Genomic DNA, 16,846 nt, shown 5'->3' with positions numbered 1-16,846 from the left:
AATTCTAAATTTCCCTCCCTGTCCCCCTCACTAAAATTTCAAAATCTCTCTTAATTTTCATCCCAATTTTCGCTGTCCTCCTTCCCTCCCCTTCAACATCAAATATTCCAATTCGAATTAATTTAGGCCAATGTAATAGAGTCTATATGGCATTAGGTAAATTTTATATTATCCATATTTTTTCAAATATCATTCACATGCCTCTCCCTCACATTGGAAAGACCGAGTTGTCTCCTCTATGCCTAGGATACTGGATTATTGAATCATGAATGAAGAAAGGCACGACAGAAAAGCGTAATTGACTATTCTTATATTTTGCTTTTTATGACTAAATATGTCTTTTCCATGTCCTTCAATAATTTCATCAGGGCAATTCCATCATATCCAACAGAATTTTGACTAGGGGTGAGCGTGGTTCCCGGGTAGAACCAGGAACCGGAGAACCAAACCGGAGGTTCCGATTCGGCTCCCCATCCTAAGGGGATCGGTTCCGGTTCCCGATTCTCTTTTTGGGAACCGGCAGTTCCCCCCCTTCTTCTTCTTCTTCTTCTTCTTCTTCTTCTTCTTCTTCCTTCCTCTCGCTGGTTCTTGCTTCACCCACCACCATACCGCCGCCCCACGCCCTACTCACCACCACCTCTTGGCCACCAAACCCCCACCACCCACTGCTTGTCCGACGAGCCGTCTCGCCGTTGAGCTCGATGAGCTATTGCGTCGTCCACGCCGCCACCGTCCCCAAGCCACCATCACCACCTCTTGCCACCGCTCGCTCGGCTGTCTGGGCCATCGTTGCTTCGAACTGTCACCACCTCCGCCCAAATCGAACTCTTCCCCCCTTGGTCGTGGGTTGAGCCGCGGCTGCGCCGTTCATGCGGCCGTTGGTGCCGTGAAACTTGTGCCTTCTTCGCCGTCGCGCTGCCGTTGCCGAGACCTCCTCGACACCACCATTGGACGCCGTCACCCCTCGCTCGCCTTGCCACTTAAACGTAATTCCTATTCCCCATACAGAGCATAAAAGAATTGAAATCTAAGCTGCCAGATCTGTGGGGAAAAAGGTTTTCATGAGAGGAAGTCGCATTTTAGCATCTATTCTATTTTGGTAAGCAATTTCAATACTTGCAATAACCGATGGAGTGAAATACTATGATATCATTGAGGGAAAGGATCCAGTAGCTATAAAAGGATGTTTGTTGATGTTGCTTTTCTGTTTATATTTCCTTGAGCAATATATGAACTGGTAAACATTATGTGTTCAATCCTCTGTTAAAGGTGCATTTTGCTATAAAGAACGAAGCGAGGAGCCGCCGACCACGCTTGCGAGGAGGAGAAGGCAGGGACGTCGGCGAGGGACAGCTACTTGGCGCACGTCGGAGCCGGCGTCGCGGTCGGCGGTGCGATCAGCAGCACCGTCAGTACTTTCCCTTGCTCCCTCCTAACCCTAATCTCTTTCTACTAGTTGATCAACTCGACGAACCGTCTCTCGATCGCCTCATTGTCGCGGTGTGCTGTCGAGGGCGCTTGGGCTAAGATAGCCTTTGGAATCGGCGTTGAACTGTCGTCGTTGAAGAGGGTGTGCGGGTGTATAGATGTTCTTGTTTGGGGTCTGCCTCGTGGGTTTATGACTAGGGAGCGGTTTACTGAATTGATATTTGGGTTTTGCAGGAATCTGGATTTGGAACAGGGCACGGTTTAAGGGCATTGCTGATTAGCTAACCTTAGAGCTAGATAAGGCGCGGCTGTGTCTAGTGTTATTGCCACGAGGAATACGTTTGCTAGTACTGACGATGCAACGCCAGTCTCTCTAAGCCCTTTTCTTTTCTTCCCGCGGGGGAGGGGGGTCTTAATCTTTTATAGCGTCTCTTCCAATCTGAAGGAGTTGAAATCGCATCATTGCTCAGGTCTTATACTTTGGATTTTCTTTTTTCATTTCATTTTGTTTTTTGTTACAGAGAAATTTCCCTCATTTTTGACTTGTGCCTTATCTGGACAAATGCTTTGCTAATGTGCAAGCTTACTTGGCATTATTAGCCATATGAATTCAAGGTAGGATCTCCTCCAGGAAAGGAACGCACATTGGCTTGTTAACACTATCATATATCTAACCCACTGCACATTCTGGAATTCCCACTATCATATGTCACTCTTGTAGTCTTTCTTCTCTAATTGGCTTGTTAACAACTTTTTCATATTGATGAATAGGGTGCCAAACTTGCTGCTGACAAAGGGAAAAGTGCAGCAACTTTAGCGGCTTGTCGAACTTTGGCTGAAGAACTCATAGAATCACGATTTCTAGCTCCTATAATACTGGCATTTAAGGTTTTTCCTCCTTCACACTTTTAATGTTTAATTCATCTTATGTTATTCACGTGATGAGGTGCTCATATTAGTTTTCCTGTTCAACAGGAGGGAAGCTCTCAGGCCCGGTATTTTGTTTCCCGTTTGAAAAAATCCTTAAACACTATCCTCTATGTTCTCTATTGAGGTAAGTTGATGTTTTCTGTTATGTCAATCTGGGATACCACGAGTCAAAGAACTTGAGGTGGAGACCACCGCCTGAAAGCTTTGTTACTAAAGTTGTTGAAGTCATTGGAAGCTGTAAAACAATGAGGGATATGGCTTTATTTTGATGCAGGGTTGTTGCTGAGGTAAGGTTGGACTTTTTGTAGTGAATCGCTGGACTTTGCAAAAGAGAAATAGTTCACATTTTAGAAGAATATTAAACGTTTATGAGTATTATAGATTGTGTTCATGTTATATTCTCTTTCATGAATGACAAGTTTGTTTATTATTGCTGCATTCATTTCCATTTTTTTAACTAAAAAAAAAAAAAAAAAAGAACTTGTTGGAACCTCGAACCGACTCGGAATGCGTGACAAGGTAGGGCCGGGTGTTCTTGGTTACGACGGGTAGGTTTCAAGTTCCAAAAATGAGGAATGCCGATGGTAGGTTCCAAGTTCCAAGAGAAACCTGTAGAAAGGAACCTCGAAAACCACTCATCTCTAATTTTGACGATGATGACTTGGTAATGCTTCACACTTTCCTAAAAAGGCCCAAAGAGGTGTCCGGTCCAACTCATTGCCAACCCTAATTCGTTTCTTTTTACCTAATAAGAAGGGGAGGATCACACTTGCACGCATCTTCTAAATTATCAATGATAACCCCTTCCGAAACCACCTAAATTATCTTAATCACAGATTACTTTCTCTATTTTCAAATAATCTTTGCAAGTATTGAACTCATTATTCTTTCAAAAAAAGATTCTCTCACTCCCTCACTGGTTCCCACTCACCTGAGTTCTCTCCTCATGCTAGTTTCCCAGGACAAGTATGGTGGTGTTTACACGAGGGAGTTTGGGTTTGTTGGTTAATAATGGTTGTCAGAGAACTTGCGTGTCCCCACTTCCTTTGTTATCATCCAGGAGATTTTTGAAGATCTTTTCGAATCACGATGCGTTCGTTCATCTAAATTGATAGTTAAAATAATAAGTGCAATCGTTTTGGAACAAAAACAAAAAAGAAAATTCATAACTCCCGACATGCGATAATTTACTTCGTGTTTTGAGAGCGGCTAAAGTTCTATACAAGCTTTTGCTTCTCTTCCCCCATATTTCCCCATCTATTGCATTTTTTTTTTAAAAAGAAAAAATCTAATCTCGGTATTTTTTTCCCCCTGGAGCAATAGGAATATAAATACGCACACATCACCATCTCTCTCTTTGTGTCTTCTCCCTCTCTTGAATGCTCCAAAAGAATTTCAAATAAAGGCTTAAATTGAGATTATTTTTTAAAAGGAGAATCTAAAATAGACTGTATTTCAAACAGAGTCCTAACTAATCCAGTAATTCTCGAATAAGGGCATGAACTCGCTAGCTGACCAAATGCTCGCCAATTGACATTTTTTAGTGACTTAAACAAGGGTAACTTTGTCCGAAATTTGTAATTGGGTAAAAAATTAAAGAAGGTCTCCAAATTGAATTGAGATTGGGTTTTCTCGGTTCCTTCGACCACACCTATCTGAAAGTCCTCCATTTCTTCGTCTCCTCGCTCTCGTGTCAAGGCGTTGCCGCCACCCTCAACAGCCCCTCACCTTAGGAAGTCTGATCTCCAAAGTACCAGAGGATTAAGAGCCACAACAGCAACACCACCGTAGTAGGGTCTTCAGTTCTCAGTCTAGTCTGGTTCCAAGCCAAGAATCAGATTGGGAGGACCAATTCCCGAAATATGGTCCGGTTCAATTAAATGAAACTGGTCACTTATTTTTTCCACTACTTGTTTCCCATCACTTTTTTTCCCACTACTTGGAACTGGACCAAAATAGTATTTAATTCACATTTTATTAATTTTTTGAAGAAATAATAAAATAAAAAGTATATTTAATCGGTCTAGTCCGGTTCCCCTTGAAATTGAGAACCGGACTACCCAAACACTAGTTCCACTTTTAGGAACCAAGAATTGGACCAATACTCCCGAGAACTATACCAAACCGACCGGTCCGGTTCGGTCTAAATTGTTCCCGATTTGAGCGGTTTGTTTTGCACACTCTTACACCGTAGTCCTTATGGTGGGCCATTCCTCCTCTTTTCACCACGACCACTCCTCTCCCTCTTCCACTAAATTTTTTTAGCTACTTCTGAGGTAAATTTTGGGTCTTGGAGTTTGATGTTTCTAAATTCACTTTTAAATGATGCGAGATTCAATCCATTATGATATTGCCACAAGATCGGGCATCGGGGTTGCTATGAAACTCGAGTACTAAGTTTGGCGAGGGGAGCCCTCACAGGGGCTTTCCCTCGCCAATGGTGAGCAATAGCAACCTTCTACCCAACCATAGCTAGCGGCTGGCCATCGCTTGTACTAGTGGTTAGCTTCAGAAAAGGAAAAAGAAAGGAAAAGAGAAAAGAAAAAAATATATATTGTTAAGAATTATCCCCGTCGGTGTCAGCAGTACCATGTAGGTTGTTTGATGTCCATGTTAACAATATTCAACAAAAGTTAGATGGAATGACTGAATTGGCACTAAGTCAAAAAATTTATGACTCAATTGACACAAATGTAATAAGTTTAAAAATAAATTAGCATGTTCAAAGGGAGTTTTCTATGTGTTTCCAATCCTTTGAGTGAGTCTCTCATTTCTGAAAACTGCTATCCTACCAAACGCGACCTATCACGAAGGCTTGGTTATGAATCATTAATAGCTTTTCATATTTGAATTACTAAATATATGAAAAAATCGACTAGACGTTTTTTACTCTTAATATTGTAGCGAGGAAATTGCAGCTTCTTTAACTGGATTGGTCCCCCATTGATGATGAGAACTTTTGCAGAATCATTTCAGTCGTGAAGAACAAAATAGATTGAAGTCGGCCTTCAACAAAGCAAAAGGAGAGAAGGTTCTATTTGATTATTTCATGGTAATTAATTACCTTTAGGAAGATGTGGGAGGGCGGTAATTGATTCTTGTAGGTGCCTTTTGGAACTTTAGATAAGTTGTAGTATGATGGGCTATGGTCATGTGATTGAAATGATATTGTGTTTATTCATATGAATTCCATATCGTATCATTGTATTTTTCATGTGTCAATAACAGTCCTAGTTTTAAAAAATTGAAATTTAGTATGTGGTCGTAATTTTTTGTGTTTAAATCTCGTGGAAGGAAAGTGTTTTAGGAAAACTATTATGCCTTGTTTAACGGTTGCATGGGAGGACGATAATTTTTATTAACTTTAATTCTTATATCTGAAAAAAGACCGAAAATGAGTGCGAATAAACCTAGGAGACGAGATTGGGGGCAGGTTTCAAAATTCTTATGAGGAGATGAAGCGAAATTTTTTAATTTAGGCTGCTTTTTGCAGTCGGGAGAAAATTTAAGATAGTATAGTATATATCATATATTGCGTTTGGTGCCTACTCAATATATGATAAAGTCGGATATAAAGAAATATAACTTGGATAAAATTATCTCATGAGGGAGGTGGGGTAAAGATATATATGATTTCTAATATCTATAATAGGTAAGTTTTTTTTTTTTTTGGAATAACAAACTTCTCAAATTAAGGAAATTAAAATTATATTTCAAATTTAATTTATAATATAAGAAATTCAAAATAGAAAAAATAATAGCAATTATTTTTAAATTTAATCTATTTTTGTTTACATATTTGAATATAATATTATCTTATTATATAAATTCAATATATAAATATATATTTATTACATATATTAGTATTTTAGGTATAATATTACAGTTTATTATTTAATCAAATTTAAGAGGGAATGATGGAAGGGAAAAAAGAAATAAAAAATTAAAAATTAAAAAAAGAGAGGAAAAGAAAAGGCAAACAAAAATGAAATACACAAGAATGTAGTGAGAAATTTTTACCATTTCCATTTGTGCAACTTTTAAGTTCATTTACATTGATATACTGTTTATACAAATAATGTACATTATATAATGTGAATATATGCGAATTTATTATTATGATTTGCCAAATAATAGATAAAATATAACAAAATTCCTAAATTTCATATTTTATTATATTCAGTTACATCTTGATTAGAAATTCAACTGGCCAAACATAATCTTAGGGATTTCCTCTCTATACCTACTTTTCTTCCCCCTGGCTCTACCAAACAGAGCAACATACAAATCCAATCATCATTTGAATGTGCAGTCGCGCGGCTTCATCATAAATTTCACCCATCTTAGCAGAAAAATCAGTTCAAAATCCTACACTAAACCACTCAAAATCTCAAACTAAAACCATAAAATAAAGAATAGTCAATTAAAACCCAAGGCAGATCCCACGGACTTGGGCTTTCAGCTTCGCCAATGCTGGCATTTCTCTAAAGTGGTCCAAAAAAATTTATCACACGTCTTAACTTTGTCATAAGGATTGTTAGGGTTATATAATTCCTTTAAAAAGTTGAACAAAACGCATCCTAAGCAAAGGTTGGAAGGCAGCCAGTTTTGCAGGAGAAGTCTTCTCTTTCAACTTTTACAATTACATATGGTGTAAATCGCGAATGTGTGTTTGTTTCGGTCAAATTTGAACCCTCAAGCTGTTATCTTTCCTTCTTTTATCACTTTTGAGTTCTGAGCATGCCACTCCTTTTATTAACGACTGGATTCATTTACCTATACAAAACTGTTGAAGAGTCGATGTTGAACCAATGAAGTCTTCGTGCCAACCATGTTACGGATCGCTGCGCACCGTTTGTCGGCCCGGCTCGAAAAATCCTCACTTGGATCGGGTGTACCCGAGCCCACTCGATGCCGGCAGTTCAGGAGATGCGGGCCTCATCCACTAGGGCTGAGCGCGGTTCCCGGGTTACCCGGGAACCGGAACCGAACCGGAGGAGGGTCTGGTTCGGTTCCCGGTTCCAAGGGGACCGGTTCCGGTTCCGGTTCCTTTTTCTGGGAACCGGAACCGGAACCGGTTACTTAGGGCAGAAAAAGATCAACCTTGGATGTTCTAGTGACTTGTATGTGATGTTCTAGTTGAAGTTTGGCTTCGGCCTCTAAATGAAAGTTGTAAAGGACTTCTTGGAGTATAACATACTCAAATTTGGGACAAAACAAATAAGTATAAGTGGGTGAAATCGTTATTCTTTGGAAAGACTGAATCTGGAGATTTTGGGACCGACCCTTGATGAATGCATGGACTGTAAGGCAACCTTTTTGTCGAAATTTCACTTAGGTTTCTTAACAAAAGTTTTAAAGGACATCCTGAGATACAACATATCAAAAATTTAGAGAAAAAAAACAAGAATAGGTAGGTGAAATCATGGTCCTTTGGAGATGGTTATCTGGAATTACGGTACTACGAACAGTGATTTTAACCGTCCATTTTTAATTATCTAGGACGAATTTGACTTCGATGTTTTCATGAAGTATCTACCTTATGGTCTTGGCTATCACATAGTCGAATTTCATAATTTTTTAAGGTCATTTGGGTATTTAATCGGAAAATTTTCTAAAACTGTGCAATCTGATGTGTTCGGATCTTGTAAGTTGCAATGCGTGGACTATATCATTTTGTATGAGGTTCTTTTGGAAATGTGTTCTGCATGAAATATCTCTCTTAATCTCTTCCTACAACATATTTAAATTTCGTAATTTTTGTAGTTACATTTGCCAATTTAACCAAAAATGTTTCAAAAACTGTGCAAGTAGAGAATAGGAAAAGTAAATCGATTTTATCTTTTAATCCAGAACGAATTGGACTACGATTTCTTCATGAAACTTGTACCTCTAGGTCTTAAATACAACGTGTCCAAATTTCAGAATTTTTGGAATTCATTTAAGGGTTTAATAGAAATTGTTTTCAAAACTTGTACCTCTAGACATTCTTGTTCTAGTGGTGTTTTATTTCTACTTTCTAGTTTGCTATTTGTTTTGAAATTTCTAATTATATTCTATTATTGTTGTGTAGTGCGAAGTTAATGTATCAAGATAACATGTCAATGGGAAGTTACCGTGTAGTATACGCGTACATTATAGTATTTTTTGGTAACGTGTGCATACGTTATATTTTTTTTTTGGTAACGTGTGCATACGTTATATTTTTTTTTTGGTAACGTGCGTGCACGTTATAGTTTTTTTTTTTTGGTAACGTGCGCAAACGTTATATTTTTTTTGGTAACGTGCGCATATGTTATAGTTTTTTTTTTTGGTAACGTGCGCGTGCGTTATAGTTTTTTTTGGTAATGTGCGCGTGCGTTATAATTTTTGGGTAACATGTGCATATGTTATAGTTCAAATCTGAAAAAAAAAAAAAAAAAAAAAAAAAAACCTGTTGGAACCTGGAACCGACCCTGGAACCTGTGATAGGGTAGGTTCCAGGTTCTCATTCTCACGGATAGGTTCTAGGTTTCTCATTTTGAGGAATGCACCGAGGTAAGTTTCGGGTTCTCGGTTCCCACGGGTAGGTTCTAGGTTTCTCATTTTGAGGCACTGCGGAGGTGACGAACCGAACCGGAACCTGGAACCGCTGACCCCTATCATCCACATGACCCCACATGGCTGACATCAAAAGTGGACTCGCAGTGCAAATTAAACTGTATCGCCATTTTTTCTGGTCATTTTTCGCGATTTAATGTAGATTTTTACTGATTTTTCTGCTAAGCTTGGTGAAAATTGTGATAACGCCGCGCAACTGTACGTGTCATAACTCAAATGATGATTGTATTTGTATGTTGCTCCATCTGAAAGAAAAATACGAAGTGGAAAAATCCCCTAAAATTCAAAATTTTCCCTACGCCTCGTAAAAATCTTAAAACAAAGGCGACCCATTCACCATGCAGCGAAAAACCGGAGGATGAACAGATGGGTTAAACAGCCAGTGGACGTTCTGCAAGCATTAGATTGCCGATGAAAAGAGAAGTAACAAAAGGTGTCGTCGCCAAACTGACAACCGGCACAATAACTCCATTCATATTGCTTGGAGAATAAAGGACAGGAACATAAGTTTCTCATAAGACTGGTGACATTGCTGCCATAATTAATTAGTAGAAAGAACTCAAATTATTCCAAAAATCTCTCTCTAAACCTTAAAAATTGCATGAGCTCCATCAAGAAATGAAATAGCGCCGGAAGAAGAAAATCCTCGAGATCCGAGTCAGTCCAGAAATGCTCACAGAGTGGAGGCCATGTGGCAGATCAAGTCAATAACACGTGAGCTGCAAGAAGAAAAATAGGAAAGAAACAGCAGCATGAAAGCCGCATAATATACAAAGAGATAAGAGAACGCAAGGTAAAGCCAAAAAAAAAAGAGTATACATCTTCATACTATCTCGGGAGCTCAACAATCCAACAAACTGAAGAAGATCAATGCAGATTAGAAAGAAAAACTTTGCAAAGGTTGCTTACTTAGATTGCAGTCGAATTAAAAACGAGCTATGAAAATAACCTTCTTTTTCAAATAAAAGGTGTCACAGATTATTACAGCAATTGTTAAAGAGCACTTCCGAGAGAACAATTTTAAAATTTCTGAATAGAACAAGGGTGGAATGAGGGCGTAGGCTTCATGTTCAACCAATTTCTTTTCACGTAAACTACAATACAAAAGGACAGGAAGGATTTTTACCTGTAACCCCATTCATTGTCGTACCAAGAGACAAGCTTCACAAAGTTAGAGCTCAGAGCAATTCCAGCCTTGGCATCGAAGATACTTGACCTACACAAAATGCATACATTTAGAAGCCAAGCTATGCACGGCAACAAGTAGAAAAATTAGGCATCAATCGGATCCACTACAAGGTATAAATCATCAGGAATTCGAAAATGAGTGAATTAGAGAGGACAAATAAAGAACTCAACATGAATGGACACGATGTAAGTCTCCTCACCTGTTGTCACCTACAAAGTCAGTCGATACAACATCCTCATCAGTGTAACCAAGAATTCCCTTCAACTTGCCCTCAGATTCCTCCCTAGAGAGAGACAGAAACAGATGATAAGATGAAAATTAGATTGTAACGCAAGTCTTTATAGAGATAGAGAAAGAGAGATGGAAAAAGGATCATGGAACATTGCTGATCTCACTTGATTGCCTCCTTGATCTCGTCATAAGAAGCAGCCTTCTCCAGTCTCACAGTAAGGTCAACCACTGAGACATCGACAGTAGGCACACGGAAAGCCATTCCAATCAACTTTCCGTTCAGCGCCGGAAGCTTTCCCAACAGCCTGAAAACCAAAAGTCAGTACATGGATGCAAACAAGTAACCTTACAAAAATATAAATTGACCCCCACAAAACAGGATTGCACACTTAAGCAGAGCAACCAAGAGATGGGCACAAGTATTCATCATTCAAAGATTATTAGTACCTTGGCAGCTCCAGTGCTACTTGGGATAATGTTAAAAGAAGCAGCTCTGCCACCTCTCCAGTCCTTCATCGATGGTCCATCAACAGTCTTCTGTGTGGCTGCATCACATGAGTGGTATATCAATTAACGTTCTGCACAATTCAAGCAAAATTGATGGCTCATCAACTTATGAATGCAATCTAATAGTACTCACCAGTAATGGAATGGACGGTGGTCATAAGACCCTCGACTGTAAAGGTCAAAGATGACAGAGTGTCAAACGAAAACCAACTCAAATGATTCGTACAATCCCCTTGGCCAAACTGGACACCAAAATACCTTGGCCAAACTGGACTCCAAAATACCTTGGCCAATGGAGCAAGGCAGTTGGTAGTGCAGCTAGCATTGGAGACAATGTCGAGGTCAGGTGTGTATTCCTTCTCAATGACACCCACAACAAACATGGGAGCATCCTTGCTAGGGGCAGAAATGACAACCTTCTTGGCACCACCCTATCAGTCATGTCATGTAGCAACTTGAGAATGTGCAGAGTTTATCATGACAAGAGGTAAAGAAGTTGTATCCACTGCGAAAACAAGCACCGTTTAAAATCTATTTTCGACAAGCTTTGCGAAGTAGAGCTTAGAAAAGGTTGGAAACATGTCATTCTCCCAATAACCGAGTGTGTTGACAAGTTCAGCCAAAGATTACTCAGGCTAAAAAAAGAGAATGGCTTAGAGAAAAAAACTAAAGATTCTAAAATCTCTCTCTAAGCTATTTTGCATATTCCACTTGAATAAATATGGGGAAGAGACAAAAAGTGATGGCCAATATTCTTTATTACGAAGTTAACATGCAACTAAAGCAACACACTTAAAATGAATTCAAGCAAAAAATCAGTTACAATTTGAGGAAGATCATCTGAGAAGCACCTTACCAATCATACCATTAAGCTGAACTACGATGTACTATTAACTTCGCCAAACAGGCCATATGCTCTATGCTAAAAGAGGAGCGGACAACAAACCTTCAAGTGGGCAGCAGCTTTGTCCTTATCGGTGAAAACTCCAGTGGATCAACAATGAATTCAGCCCCAGTCTCACCCCATGGGATCTCCGCAGAGTTTCTGGTGAAATGATATCAACAGTCAGATATCTCACTTGCTCAAGAATCCGCAAAGGAATAAAGATCACAGCCAAAAAGCTTTAAAAAAAAAGACTGAGGGTGTGAGCTTACCTAAAACCGAAGACAGTGACTGGCTTCTTGTCAAAGAGAACGGTTTTAGAGTCCTGGACCTTGATAACATGAAAACTGGCGTACTTGGACATATAGGTCTGGACAAATTCCATACAACACCACCGGTAAGGAGATGTTTATTTCCAAAGCATAGTTACATGCTACAAGCATGTCACACAAAATCAGCACAAGATCTTCTCACATTCTAGTAGAGTCTAATAACATAGTTTCCGACCAAACTTAACAATGACGGCACAAAGAATGATTTCCGAGTGCTAAACAACCAGACGTAATCTCACTAAACCGGACGAAAGAATCCCAACTCTTTCACAGGCCACTCCAGCCTCAGTTCAGCCTTCGATCACGAGCAGTAGGAGAAATCGTTCAAAACCGACGGATCCCAAAGCTACTTTGACTACGAGCTCGTTAGTTCATAGCAATCATCACGACGCAGCACACAAACACACAGGTACGCACGCACGCACGAAGCAAAAGTAGCACGGAGTGGGTGGCGATGAAGGGGTCGTAGGCGCCCACGAGCTCAACGTCCTCCCTTCGGAGGGGAGAGGGAGGAGTTCACCTTCTCGATCACCGTCTTCTCTCAACCACGCCGTCTAGTGCGTTAAAGTGAGCATCATTAGTTTAGGAGGTTCAAACCCAGCAAAAGAGAGCAAAAGATCCTTTCTTAACTAAACTGAGCATTGATTGGTTGTTTGGGTTTGAAACTACTAAACCCGGCAAACTAGAGCAAAAGATCCTTTCTTATGGTTCAATCAAGCAGGCTCCGTTTAAGCCGCTGGTCCCGGAAGGACCGCCCTACGACACGCGCCGAGCGCGTGAACTTCGAATTGACGCGAGCGGGGTTCGTGAGAAGTGTGCCCCACGCACTTGTTGGTTTTATTATTTTAGCGCTTTAATGTATTCTCTTAACTAATTTGTCTGCTAAATTTGGTTATTGTATGTTTCTCCGTTTGGGATCACCAGGGCGATAAACATGAAAAGACAAAATCCCTAAAAGTCAGAAACACTTTTCAATCTGTACATATTTTGGTACGTAAGATTTATATAAATGGCTCGCAATTTTTTAGATTTTAGAAAATCTTTCTTTTATATATTATGAGGAAGGTAAAAATGAGAAGACACATGTTAACAAATGTCACGGTCATGAGGTTCTTGTGACTAAACGACCATACATTTTCGAGGAAGACCTTCCGAGATCGCCAGGGTTTCTTGCAAGAGATTCCGGAACATTCCAAGGGTGGACAATACGGTAATTGCGCCGAGATATAGAACTGTCTTAGCATACATATCGGTAGTTGGTAGGTTAGGAGATGCGATCCCGTCAATCGAATTGAAGTACGATCAATGGTTGTAATCTAAAGATCTTGAGTATAAGAATGGATGCCATCTTCCTTATTTACATCCATCTAACCATTTAGTAGTCTAAGCTCATTTACCTCTTCCAAAGTTTTTCTCTCTAGAAACTTTTTCCTTCTATAATGAGCGATTGATCTGAGTAAAGCTTGACTTAAGCCAAGCGATCCAAAGGAGCCTATATCGTTGCAAGATATACATATTAATCATTTATATTAGCTATAATGAATCTTTTCTTTCTATAAGAAATCATTTCATTAATTTAAAAATAGAACATAATTTTAATTATTTAGAATTCTATAAACTATATAAAAATATTAATTAATTTAGATAAATATTATTTATTACATATATCTAATAACTATTAATATTAGTTCAAAATACATATTCTATTTTAATTTTAATTAGTAGTTAAATTAAAAATGACTATTCTAACGATTAGAATTTCTATTTTTAGAATGTAAATTAAGATTCTAATTCCCCAAACGATTGGAAAGGGCCACTGGCAAGAGAAGAAGTAAACTGAGAACCATTCCTTTGGTGGTGCCGACATCTTTGGTTCGCCTTTGAGTCCAGTTTGATCGGATTAGGTATCGACTGAATGGTTCGCCTTTGAGTCCGGTTTGGTCGGATTGGGCATCGACTGAAGTGGAACTAGAAGCTAGTGATAACCTTTTGCTCGCTAAAGGGAATCATGCTTTGAGCAATTCATTGAACACAAAGTGTTCTGGGCAAGTCGACTCCAGGCAACAATTGCAATACTAAGGAGGTGATCAAGGGTGAGTACGATGATAAAACTCAAGCTAGCCCTGAATTGGTCAAGGTGTCCACGAAGCAAAAGATCGAATCATCACCACTTGATAAGAAAGTGAAGAAAGAGTTTGCACAAGCTGAACTGGCCTATACAACAACTGTGAGAGAGGGCAAAGGCAAGGGAGGATGGACGAGTTTCAAGGTTGTGATGGTGATGATCATGGTCATGATAACAAAGTATGCAGCCGGAGTAATGAAGCTGAGTCGAATTATGAAGATGGAGAATACAAGTTGACTCAATATCAATTGAGCTCAATATTCTTGTTGAAAAGGGAAACATTAAAAAAATGTTATATATGCAGGAGCGGAGGGTATTGCTTGTTGCATCAGCCATAATTTAAATGTTATATATGCAATAAATCATTCTCGACCCACCAAGCTTGGGCGGTCACATGTCCAGCCACAGCAAGGTCACCATCAAAAAACCCAAAGTAGAGATGATGATGAAGGATCTGCATCAGTAGATTTATAAGCTGATGAGAGAGCTGTAGCTGCGGCCGTGACCCAAGAAGCGGAAACTGATTGTATGGGACATTTGCGGCTAGCGTGCCCTACACAATTTCATCTAATTTCGGGCTAAACCAAGGAAAAAAATGTTGCTTTTATCTTTATCATCACGCTCTAAGACATGATCTCACACTAAGAGTTTTATCATTTTACTAATCAGGTTTAATCAGCAAGATATTATGTGAGTGACCCTGTTTTTGTTAGGTGAGACACCATTATCCGCTATCTTATGTGCTGGAAATAAATTTATGGCGGATGTAGTTAAAGATAAAGTTGCTAAAGTATAAATTACATCCATCATCATCTTTAGCAGAAATCAAGGAAAATTCAAATATATCGAAGGCTATTAAGCATGAAAGGGCTAGGTTTATTTGATTTGATATATCTTATGTAACTCCTTCAAGAAAATGATATTATAAGTAGCATAATTTTTCATACAACACTTACTTTGATACCAAAACTTATCGCTAAATCACTTAATGTTAAATCGGAGAAAAAATGATCATTAAATGTCTGTGACGATAAATTCTGACAATTTTTCTTGCATGGCCTTTTAAATAAATTTTTGAGTCTAACGTGACTATTTTAAAACATATTCAAGTCTAAAGTGGAAAATGAAGGAGAAGACACGGCAAATGGGACTAAAATGACAACCTTTCATCACTCTCTCCTTCCTTTTTCTTTCCCTCTTTGGGTGATCTAGATACGCCTTCTTTTTTGCTCGTGCTTCTCTCTACTACTCTTGATGTTGCACTAATGATGACATAGATGAGGAGATCGCGTTCCAGATTTAGGAAGATGACCGCAAATTGCTCAGCAGCCTCCTCAATGATGTGTTGCAGAGAACAGTTGGAGGCTAACTTCATGAAACAAGGGGAATTCATCCTTTTTTTTTTTTTTTTTTTTAATCTTTTTGGAAATATCAATAACATAGCCTATTTGTTTCGCCTTACAAGAGTATGTGCAGATTCTCCTACTCCTGCCCTCCATTGCAAATTTTAGAAGGTAATTTTTTTCCCAATTTGAGCAATTAGGGTTTAGGGTCTTTTTTGAAGAAGATAAGAAAATGCCCCAAGATTCACCGGAAGTGTTGTTGATGTTTGTTTCGCCTTTTGTCGTTCGTTTTTACTTGTGAATCAGTTTGATCGTGTTTTCATTCATTCATCTTGGATTGTGCTAATGGAATGAGAATCTCTAATGAAAAGTGGTTTTTCCATCGTGAAGAGCAATGAGGGAAAAATGAACTGAAATTGATTAAGTGATTATTTTATTTTCCTATGGATTGGCATTTGATTATTGCTTGTCTGCATTGTCTTCGATTCTTTTTCATTTTGATTTGGGTCTAGCGATTTTTTGGATTTAGCATTTGTTCAGCTTTTTTTTTTTTAACCAATAGTGATAAAATGATGTCGTTTTCTTGTGGTTTTTTCTTTAGTGAGTCACGTGGGCAGATTTACAATAAAATATTATCACGCCAAATTTCCAACTCGCCATCAAAGCTGGCACTTAAATGATCTTTTTTTTTTTTAACCGGTACTTAAGTGGTCCAATGAAAATTTTGATACTACATTAAGCACAGTACACGAATTATAGCACTTCTAGTGTCCTTTTTCCCAACTCCTCCATAGAGACTGCTTATTTGGCTGGCGTAATTATTTACCAATTATTCATATATTGATGATATGAAACTGTGATATACAAAATGAGGTTAATCAGAATATGATATTCTTAATTTTTTTAATGATTGACTTTATTTTAATTATGGCATTGGCTGAGCGAAAGTTCAAGGCCATAACTAATTATTCATTATTCTGAACTTCATTTGAGTTGTGAGTTTTGAGAAAGTTTTTATATAACTAAGCTAAAGGCTAAAGCTTATCATCGTCTCTTACCAATTCTTTTAGTTATGTCAATTATATCAAATCAAGTGGATTTTGAAATGTAATATTTTCTTTTTTCTCTCATTGCAGATTTCTTTAATGAAATAGGCTATGTTAGTTTGGCTAGAATTGTTGTAGATAAACTAAATTAAGTGTAAACACATAATGTGTAAAATAAACTATAATTTTCTAACAATAAATGTTTTAGTAACTATGAGATAAGTAAGTTTCT

At 38.5% G+C, this 16,846-nt stretch overlaps 1 pseudogene; it reads right to left on the bottom strand.

Annotated features, from left to right (window-relative positions):
* Positions 1–10,070: 10,070 nt before the first annotated feature.
* Positions 10,071–12,132, bottom strand: LOC104423919 (annotated as a pseudogene).
* Positions 12,133–16,846: the final 4,714 nt, after the last annotated feature.

This window comes from Eucalyptus grandis, chromosome 10 (assembly GCF_016545825.1).
Source record: "Eucalyptus grandis isolate ANBG69807.140 chromosome 10, ASM1654582v1, whole genome shotgun sequence".
Taxonomy (NCBI): Eukaryota; Viridiplantae; Streptophyta; class Magnoliopsida; order Myrtales; family Myrtaceae; genus Eucalyptus; species Eucalyptus grandis.
The sequence above is the reverse complement of the archived record's forward strand: the minus strand, read 5'-3'. Positions and strand labels throughout refer to the sequence as shown.